The sequence below is a fragment of the Colobus angolensis genome, unplaced genomic scaffold (genome assembly GCF_000951035.1).
Source record: "Colobus angolensis palliatus isolate OR3802 unplaced genomic scaffold, Cang.pa_1.0 Scaffold96, whole genome shotgun sequence".
Taxonomy (NCBI): domain Eukaryota; kingdom Metazoa; phylum Chordata; class Mammalia; order Primates; family Cercopithecidae; genus Colobus; species Colobus angolensis.
The window spans coordinates 1,111,967-1,121,256 of NW_012123598.1; the positions used below are offsets into that span (position 1 = coordinate 1,111,967).

The 9,290-nt window shown below is 49.4% G+C and overlaps 1 protein-coding gene across 2 annotated transcripts in view; it reads left to right on the forward strand.

The window, feature by feature from the left end:
• ZNF667 (zinc finger protein 667) overlaps positions 1–9,290 on the forward strand; it is a 28,716-nt gene that overhangs the window by 874 nt on the left and 18,552 nt on the right. Inside the window, exon 1 of one of the 2 annotated variants that reach the window (XM_011932422.1) lies at positions 58–248. The exons of the other annotated variant lie outside the window; for it this stretch is intronic. The gene's annotated coding sequence lies outside the window, so the exon portion shown is untranslated. Of the gene's footprint in view, positions 1–57; positions 249–9,290 lie in introns of those variants that run through there. 2 annotated transcript variants of the gene reach the window in all.

The window sequence follows — 9,290 nt, forward strand, 5'->3', positions numbered from 1 at the left end:
TTCGCGATGGCGTGGGCGTCTGCACCGGTGCTTGCGGGGGCCGTGGGCTCGAGCCTCCGTGGGTTCTAGGCCCGCGACTGCGTGGGGTTTGCGCCTTTTCGCTGCTGTGGCTCTCGGGGTTTGTGCGCCCGTGTGTGAGGCGCGCCATGTGTGCCTGTGTGTGAGGGAGCTATGTCGGGACCGCGGATGTGTATCGCTGCGTGACCCACGCGAAGGAAACAATGGAGCCAGTGGGAAGCCTGGAGTGGGTGTGTGATGCTGGCTGTGAAGATTTGTGTTGCTGGAGTGTGTGCGTGTGTGTCAGTGTCAAGCTGATGTGGGCGTTTATTGTAGCCTTGGGTTACTGTGTGATTTGCCTGGGCGTCTGTCTGCCACTTAGCGTCAGTGGCTTTGCGGTTGTGTGTGACTGTGCCCTTCTGGTGTATATTGCACTGTAACCATGGAAATGGAGGCCCGCAGGGGGAGAATTCTGAGCAGCTCTAAGGTGTGATGGGCTGCCCTGGAAATCTGTGGAACTGTTTAATTGTGTATGACTTTCCTCCTTGGTACAGTAGCATATTAATAGCACCTGCCTGGGTGTTATTGGGAAGATTAAATGGGATGACGTAGCTGAAACACCCTGACATGTGACAGACCTTGTCACATACTAATCACCGTGTTTAGGTGTTGGTTTTGGTGCTGGTGGTCGTTTTTCTTTGACCCTAGACAGAGGCAGAGATAGTGGTGAATGCTGGAGGAGTTTGCATCTCTGAACTTGGGACTGGGCGGTCTTTGTCCACATACCAGGGCATCTGACCACCTCCATTTGAGCAGTGGTGCACTGCCCCCGCCAACCACCTGCGTCGTCTGTTTTCTGCATGTGCGCATTTGAGTGGAGGACAGAGCCCTCCACTGACGCTGCGTATGGTTGTGTCCCCTTCCTACCAGGGTAGCTTGGAAAATTAAGAGTATGGACTGTGGCGCCCCGTTGTCTGGTGTTGACTCCTGGTTTCACCACTGGCTAGCTGTGTGACTGGGAGAGCTTAGTTAAGTCCACCACCCCTCGGTTTCTCCTGTAGAACAGTAGTCGTAACAGAACCAACCTCCGGCTTATGGTGAGCATAAGTAGAACTTGGCACAAGGAAGTGCTACATAAATGGTCGTTTTATTAGTAGCATTATAACCGCAGGCATCCCACACCTGGAGAATAAAATCCATAGGTAGAAAAGCAAAAGGATGAGGCCTAGAGTAAAGGTTTCAGGTTCAGAAGTAAAATAACTTGGACGTCTAGATCAGGGCTTAGGTTCAGAATTGTGTAGTCAGGGTCCTGGGAGGGCAGCAGTAGGGTGGAGGAGGTGGGGTCAGGAACAAAGGCTCTTCCTGGTGGAGATGTCCCTAGGGAGCCCATGGGGGAACCCATGGGGTCAAGAATAGAACTTTGAAGTGTCAGGGACTAAGGGATGTTCTCATATAACACATGAATCTGGAAATGTTTCTGTCCAGACCAGTGTTTCACAGCCTTGTCACTGTGACATTTGGGGCCAGATAGTTTTTTGTTGGGAGATGGGAGGGGGTGCTATTCTATGTATTATAGGATGTTGTGCAGCGACCCTGGGCTCTATTTACCAGGCCAGTAGCACACCGCACCTCCCTGCAGATTGTGACAAGCGAAAAAAAACAAAAAAAATGTCTCCAGACACTGTCAAGTGTCCCCTGCAGGGGCAAAATCACTCTGATTGAGAGGACGGTGATGCAAAAGCATGGACAGACCCAAGGAACGATGAGAGGGAGAAGGGTAAGGAAGCTGGGGAAGGCAGGGAGGGAAGAGATGATAAAGGGATAGCGTTCTGAGATGAGAAGAAGGGTGTCCATGGCCTGCAGCCCGGGTAAGCTCCCAGATGCATTCATTCGTTCAGCCAGTGAGTGCCTACCACGGATTCGGCACTGTGCCAGTCTCTCAACAAAACAGGCAAGGTTTTTACTCGGCAGGAGCTTGCATTTAGTGGGAGAGACAAAAATAAAGTCTGTAATAGGTGCTGATAGGTATTTTGAAAAGAAAAGCAGGGTAAAAGGATTACAGGGCGTTGTTAGGTGTTCTTCTCAGAGTCAACATCCGGGTCTCCCCTGGGCATCCTGGTCAACTCCAGAGCCAGGAATGGCCACCAGCAGTGACCCTTTGGAATCCCTTGATTAGGGAATCTAAGAGTTTGACTCTGATCTTACCAAAGACTTTTGTCTTCACTGAGGTCTGGGCTTCAACAGAAACAGGTCAGATCTCTAGCTCTGTCCTTGAGACTCTGAGACCCAAACGTTATTCGAAATGATGGCTTCACGTTACTGTCACCTTGGAATGCTTTATTAAAAAAAAAAAAAAAGTCAGGTCAGACTCAGTCCCCAGAGATTCTGATTTAATTCGTCTGGCTTAGTGAACTGCCATCAGCTGTCACTATTTATTAGAAAGCTCCCAAGAGACTAATGTATGCACAGAATTGAGAGCTACAGCTCTGAGTGCCAGCAGCCCAGGCTCCTTTGGGGCCTCTGGGAATGAGATAAATTGATTTGGAGGAGTCAGGGGGAGGATGCAAGTGACCTCTCCTTGGATATCTTATCAAAAACAGTCCTCAGAGCTGCACTTTCCTCCAGTAGGGATATTCCTAGCCTCATCCTGCAAGTGAGGAAACCTAATCTGTTCCCACGCAAAGTGGGGAAATGGCAGGCTAGACATGCATATGCAGAGCCTGTGTTCTCCCTGTAACAGCTGTGCTGCGGTCTTTGGTGAAATCGCCTACATACGTTCCTGGCCTCTGGGACTGGCAGGTTCAGGCCACGAGTGATCTTTGAATATTTGACAGCTGGTACAGCAAAAGCTGACTGGCCCAAAGGAGGCAGTGAGGCTGTGGCAGTGCATTTAATGGCTGGTTTTCAGTATATCAGGACCCTCCCCCAATTCAATACCCACCACAGCCCCCCAGGCTCAAAGGGGTGCCAGGGCAGGAGGGGAAGGCCCCTCAGTTATTTGCCTCAGAGGGGAGGCACAACCACTGTTCAGTAGTTCTTTGAAGCATGTTCCAGCCGTCCTCACCTCAGGAGGATGTAGCTTTGTGCCTTTCTTTTTTTTTTTTTTTTTTTGAGACGGAGTCTCGCTCTGTCGCCCAGGCTGGAGTGCAGTGGCCGGATCTCAGCTCACTGCAGGCTCCGCCTCCCGGGTTCACGCCATTCTCCTGCCTCAGCCTCCCGAGTAGCTGGGACTACAGGCGCCTGCCACCTCGCCCGGCTAGTTTTTTGTATTTTTTAGTAGAGACGGGGTTTCACCGTGTTAGCCAGGATGGTTTCGATCTCCTGACCTCATGATCCGCCCGTCTCGGCCTCCCAAAGTGCTGGGATTACAGGCTTGAGCCACCGCGCCCGGCCAGAGCTTTGTGCCTTTCAAAGCCCTTTCTCATCTGTCATCAGGCACTCAGAAGACAAGCCACGTTTACAGCCCTGCCTTGATGTGGTATGTGCGATCCAGTCTTCTTTTATTTCGTTTGTTGTTTTGAAGATGTAATTACACGTTCATGACACAGAAACAAAGCATAGAGAGGAAAAAGCGGGTTTTGGATTTTTCCAAATCCAAAATATGTTATGTATGTGGATTCCCACACATATAACCTGGTTCCTTTCTTCAGGGACAGTCACTGCTACAAACTTTTTATCTTTCCAGCGCCTTTTCAAAGTCATGTATTTGTATACTATATTTTGGTTTTTCTAAATGGCTTTTCTGTATTTTTCCCCTTATACCATTTTATCTTGGAGGTTTTTCAGCCTTGGCACAGTTGATGTTTTGAGCCAGATCCTTCTCTGCCCTGGAGGGCCGTCCTGTGCATTGCAGGAGGGTGAGCAGCATCCTTGGCCACCGCTCACCGGATGCCAGGGGCCCCTCACCTCCCAGAGGTGACAACCAAAAACAGCCTCAGACATTGCAATTTTCTCATGGGGGGCAAAATTACCCCCAATTAGGAGTCACTACTGTGGTTATACTTTGTTCCTTGTAATATGTGGCGTCTCATTATACGCATGTAGTATTCACTTAACCATTTTCCTATTGATGGGCTCTTACATTGTTTCCAGTCTGCTGACGGTGGTAGCAATAATAAAATTCTTAGCATTGACCCTGCTTCCTGGCACTCCTCTAAATGTGTTACGTATTTTGACTCATTTAATCTTCACCACAACCCTGTGAAGTCATTACTGTGTTTGGTCTCATCTTACAGACGAGGAAGGTTAGCCCCGGAGAGGACACACAGAGTGTCTGAGTCCACACAGACAGCGGATGGCGGAGTTAAATACTGAACCTAGACAGCCTGCTGCAGGCCCACACCCTTACTTACCCAAGGAAATGTACTGCCTCTTTCTATAAACTCTGCCACGGTGAATACCCTTGTGTGTCTCTCACTGTGCACATGTGCAAAGATGTCTGAAGACATGTACAGGAAATAAGGTTGCTGGATTAACGAGTACACAACAGGGATAAAGAATGTGTATCTTCAGTCTTAAAGACGTTGCCAAATTGCCCTCCATTGAGGTTACACCAATTTCTCTCCTCCAGCGCTAGATAAGAATTCTAATCTCAGCCTTTTTAGTGGGTCTCAGTCTTTGTTGGTCTCTTGGATGCGTGGTGTGTGGTTGACCCTTGAACAGTGCAGGGGTTAGTGGTACCAACCCCCTGTACTGTAGAAAATCCACGTATAGTTTTGACTCCCCGAAGACTTTAAGTACTAATAGTCTAATGGTCACTTTAGTGGCACCTAAGCAATAACCTAAACAGTCTGTTAACACATATTTTGTGTGTTACATGTATTACATACCCTATTCTTACAATAAGATAGAAGAAAACGTTATTAAGAAAATCATAAGGAAAATATATTTACTGTTCATTAAGTAGGGGTGCTTTTCATAGTCATGGCCTTCAAGTTGAGTAGGCTGAGGAGGAAGAGGAGGGGCTGGTCTTACTGTCTCACAGGTGGAATAGGTGGAGGAGCTGGAAGGGGAGGCAGGAGAGGTAGGCACACTCAGTGTAACTTCCATTGAAAAACATCTGCATATAAGTGGACCCTCACAATTCAAATTAACGTGGCTCAAGGGTCCACTGTATTGTGAGTTGAAGAGGAAAAGGAAGGCAAGCAATGACCATGTCCCAGTTACCGAAGATATCACATGTAAATATCCTAACAGCAGAGGTGAGGTAGGTCTTTTTTACCCCATTGTATAGATGAGCAAACAGGCTTTGTGTAACTTTTTCACAGCCAGTAATTGGCAGAGGCAAGCTTTGAATCCAGGATTATCTAATATCAAACTGCTGTTCTTTCTTCCCCAGTAGTGCCGAGTTCCTTGAAGAAAATTGTTTTATGGACAGTGTATGAGTCTGTTTTCACGCTGCTGATAAAGACATACCGGACTCACAGTTCTACGTGGCTGGGGAGGCCTCACAATCCTGATGGAAGGTGAAAGGCATGTCTTACGTGGCCGCAGGGAGAATGAGAGAAGGAGAGCCAAGCGAGAAGGGTTTCCCTTACAGAACCCAGAACCCTCAGATCACATGAGACTTACTCACTGCCATGACAACAGCATGGGGGAAACTGCCCCCATGATTCAATTATCTCCCACTGGGTCCCTCCCACAACACGTGGGAATTATGGGAGCCATAATTCAAGATGAGATTTGAGTGGGGACCCAGCCAGACCATATCAGACAAGAATCATGCTTCTCAAATTTGGGGTGCGTGGCTGAGTGCAAACACCTGTGAAAACTGCAGGATGAATGCATTACAACTTTCTGGAACAAGTCATTTTACCTGAGTAATTGGACAGGGAAAGCCAAGTGATCTGCTTATCTGGTAAATCATTTAAAACATGATTTTTACATTAACACAAACCCAGATTTATTCTGAAGTAGTATGCACAAATGAACATGTTTCAAAACAAGAATGGGCAGCTGCTTTGGGATATACCGCAAACCGTAGAAATAGGCATCAGCCCTCCTCTACTCTTCAGGGATATCTGCCCAAAGTTTGAGAATTCTCAGGCAAAGAATAGGGCTTTGTTGTCGAAGGCTGTGCAGCAGTGGTGTGCTGGAACTGGCTCACCCAAGCCACTCAGCCCCATGCCAAGTGACGTCAGTTCAGTAGCTTACAACCTGCTGTGGTGGGAGTGTGTATTAGTCCGTTCTCACACTGCTAATAAAGAAATACCTGAGACTGGTAATTTATACAGAAAAGTTTAGGCCGGGCGCGGTGGCTCAAGCCTGTAATCCCAGCACTTTGGGAGGCTGAGACGGGCGGATCACGAGGTCAGGAGATCGAGACCATCCTGGCTAACACGGTGAAACCCCATCTCTACTAAAAAATACAAAAAACTAGCCGGGCGAGGTGGTGGGCGCCTGTGGTCCCAGCTACTCGGGAGGCTGAGGCAGGAGAATGGCGTAAACCCGGGAGGCGGAGCTTGCAGTAAACTGAGATCCGGCCACTGCACTCCAGCTTGGGCGACAGAGCGAGACTCCGTCTCAAAAAAAAAAAAAAAAGAAAAGTTTAATTGGCCGATGGTTCTGCAAGTTGTACAGGAAGCAGCAGCTTCCAGGGAGGCGTCAGGAAACTTTTACTCATGGCAGAAAGCAAAGTGGGAGGAGGTGTCTTACCTGGTGGGAGCAGGAGAAAGAGGCGGGGGTGGGGGGAATGCGACACACTTCTAAACAACAACGAGATCTCGTGAGAACTCACTCATGAGACCAGCACCAAAGGGACGGTGCTCAGCCCTTCACGAAGGATCCACCGCCACGATCCAGTCACCTCCCACCAGGCCCCACCTCCAACACTGGGGATTACAGTTGAACGTGAGATTTGGGTGGGGACGCAGATCCAAATGGTATCCGAGGATTTACTCCGTGGAGGTTAGTGAACGCTGTCAATCACCCGTGCGGCAAGCTGCTTGTTAAACATTTCCCAGCACACCGCTGTCCTGGGGTCTAACACAGCCCAGAATTCAGGTGTCCAGGATTCAGGGCAGGCCCTTGGTCCCCATGTCTGTACGAAGGAAGCCTCGCTCAGAAAAGTCGGAATCGAAGGCCAGTCTGCTCAGTTCGTCGCGGAGCCCTCGCTCCTCAGTCTTAACGTGATATGCTCAAATTTTCCCCGACTCCTGTGGCCACTCTGCTATGACAGAAACATGCGGGGATGTTTTCAGGAAGCGCTTCACCACACCGACGCCTCCTGTACCCTGCCAGGGTGGATCGTGGACTTCTGCCCTGTGTGAGGAGTGCAGTGTGTGCAGCTTGCGGATAGGGCCTCAAATCCAGGCTTCATCAGTTAAAGCTCACGTGACAACAGGCAGGTCATCGTCCCTCTCTCATCCCCGCGATGGAAAATAGGAACCCTGGGTGGTTGGTTTGCCATTAAAGGTTAAAGGAGATGGTGTAATGCATATAAAGGATCCAGCACAGCTTTTATTCTCGTCGTCCTCAAGTGCAGAGGTGATGTCGCTGCCCAGGCATGGGGTACATTTGACACACACACCTGAGCACGTGCATAGAGCACGTGGGCAAAGGACGGTCAATGTGACTTTTTACCAGACTCACATCCCACAGAACTGGCCCCACCTGGCACTTGTAACCTCAACAGCAATGATGCAGTTTACCTTAATGGAGCACTGACTGATACGATCTCATCTCATCCTCCAGCAGCCCTTTGTCCTCCCTTTGCAGATGTAAAGAGGGGAGGTAAAGACCCAGCAAGGTTCAGTAACTTGCTCAGGATCACACAGCTACACGCATGAGAACATTGCTCAACTCATTGTCCGGTGGAGGACAAGAGGTGAAGCCAGAAGGCAGATGTGCTCACAATGGAACGTGTTTCCCCTGTGAAAAGGTGGCACCTGATACATGTGAGGGATAGCCCTACCCTGGTTTAGTGGGTGAGGGAAGGCTCCTTGAAGAAGTGCTGGTAAAGAAAGTTAATATTTATTACAGAGCCATTCAGTCATTCAGTTAGCAAACATTAAGCCCTTTCCGTGTGCTGGATGCTGGTCTAAGGCACTTGGAATAGAGACGCCCGTCCTCAGGACGGTTGACGGTAAGCACTAGACATAATAAGCAAATTCTGCAGCGAGCTACACCATGATAAGAGCTATTGAGAAAAGAAATATCTGAACCAGCTGTGAAGGGTAGGTGGGGGCAGCCTGCGTTATTAAATAGAATGGTTGGTGAGGCTTGCTGAGAAGGTGAGGTTTGAGCAGACTGAAGGAAGTGAGGTGGAGCTGTGGCAGCCCCTTCAGGGACTAGCAGGGAGGCACTGGCATGGGGGTGGGGGTGTAGGACCCGAATGTGATTCTTCATTCTTACAACTCCCTCCAGAAGTAGGTTCTGAGTTGTCCCCAGTTGAGAGGTGAGGAGACTGCGGCACAGAGAGGTCCAGTGGCTTGCCCAGGGTAACACAGCTGATAGGAACACTTGCCACGCTCAGGTGATCTGACCCCAGAGTGATGTTTACCACCACTGGGGGGCGCCTGGCCCTTCCCTCTGCCTAAAACAAGGCAGGACCCTGAGCTTCCTCAGCATGAGGGAGCTCTCTGGACGCGTGCGCGTGCGTGTGCGTGTGCGTGTGCAAGAGGGAGGGAGGCAGGGCTGGTGTTTCGGGGCTCCTTTCTGCCTCTTGGAGCGGCCTCGCAGGCCGACTTCAGCGGTCACCAGCCTACCTCTTCATCTCACCCTAGCCCTGTGATGCCCCTGAATTACCCATGTTTTCAGCACCCGGTCACTGACAAAGCCAAAGAAGCCCATTTATTGGGCATGAGGACTGGAAGGAAATGGTGAAAGGGTCACTGTTCATTTTCTCTTGCTGCTGTGACAAATTACCACGAACTTAATGGTTTCAAGCTACACTCACGTATTCTCTTACAGTTCTGAAAGGCAGAGCTATGAAGCCACATCAGCAGGTGTTCCTTTGTCTTCAAGGCCAGCAGCAGAGCTTCCATCTTGCAATTTCTTTTTCTCTCTGACTCTGATCCTCCTGCCTCCGTTTTATAAAGAGGGCCCTTGTAATTATGTTGAGCCCACTTGGGCAATCCAGGATTATGCTGTTGAGAACTATCTATTTAGGCTTTAACCTCTTCCCTGGCATACAACTCCTGAAATCTTAGAATTTCCAAAGTGATGTCTGTGAACCCAAAATATCGGAGACAAGTCTCAATTTAGAAAGTATATTTTGGCCGGGCGCGGTGGCTCAAGCCTGTAATCCCAGCACTTTGGGAGGCCGAGACGGGCGGATCACGAGGTCAGGAGAT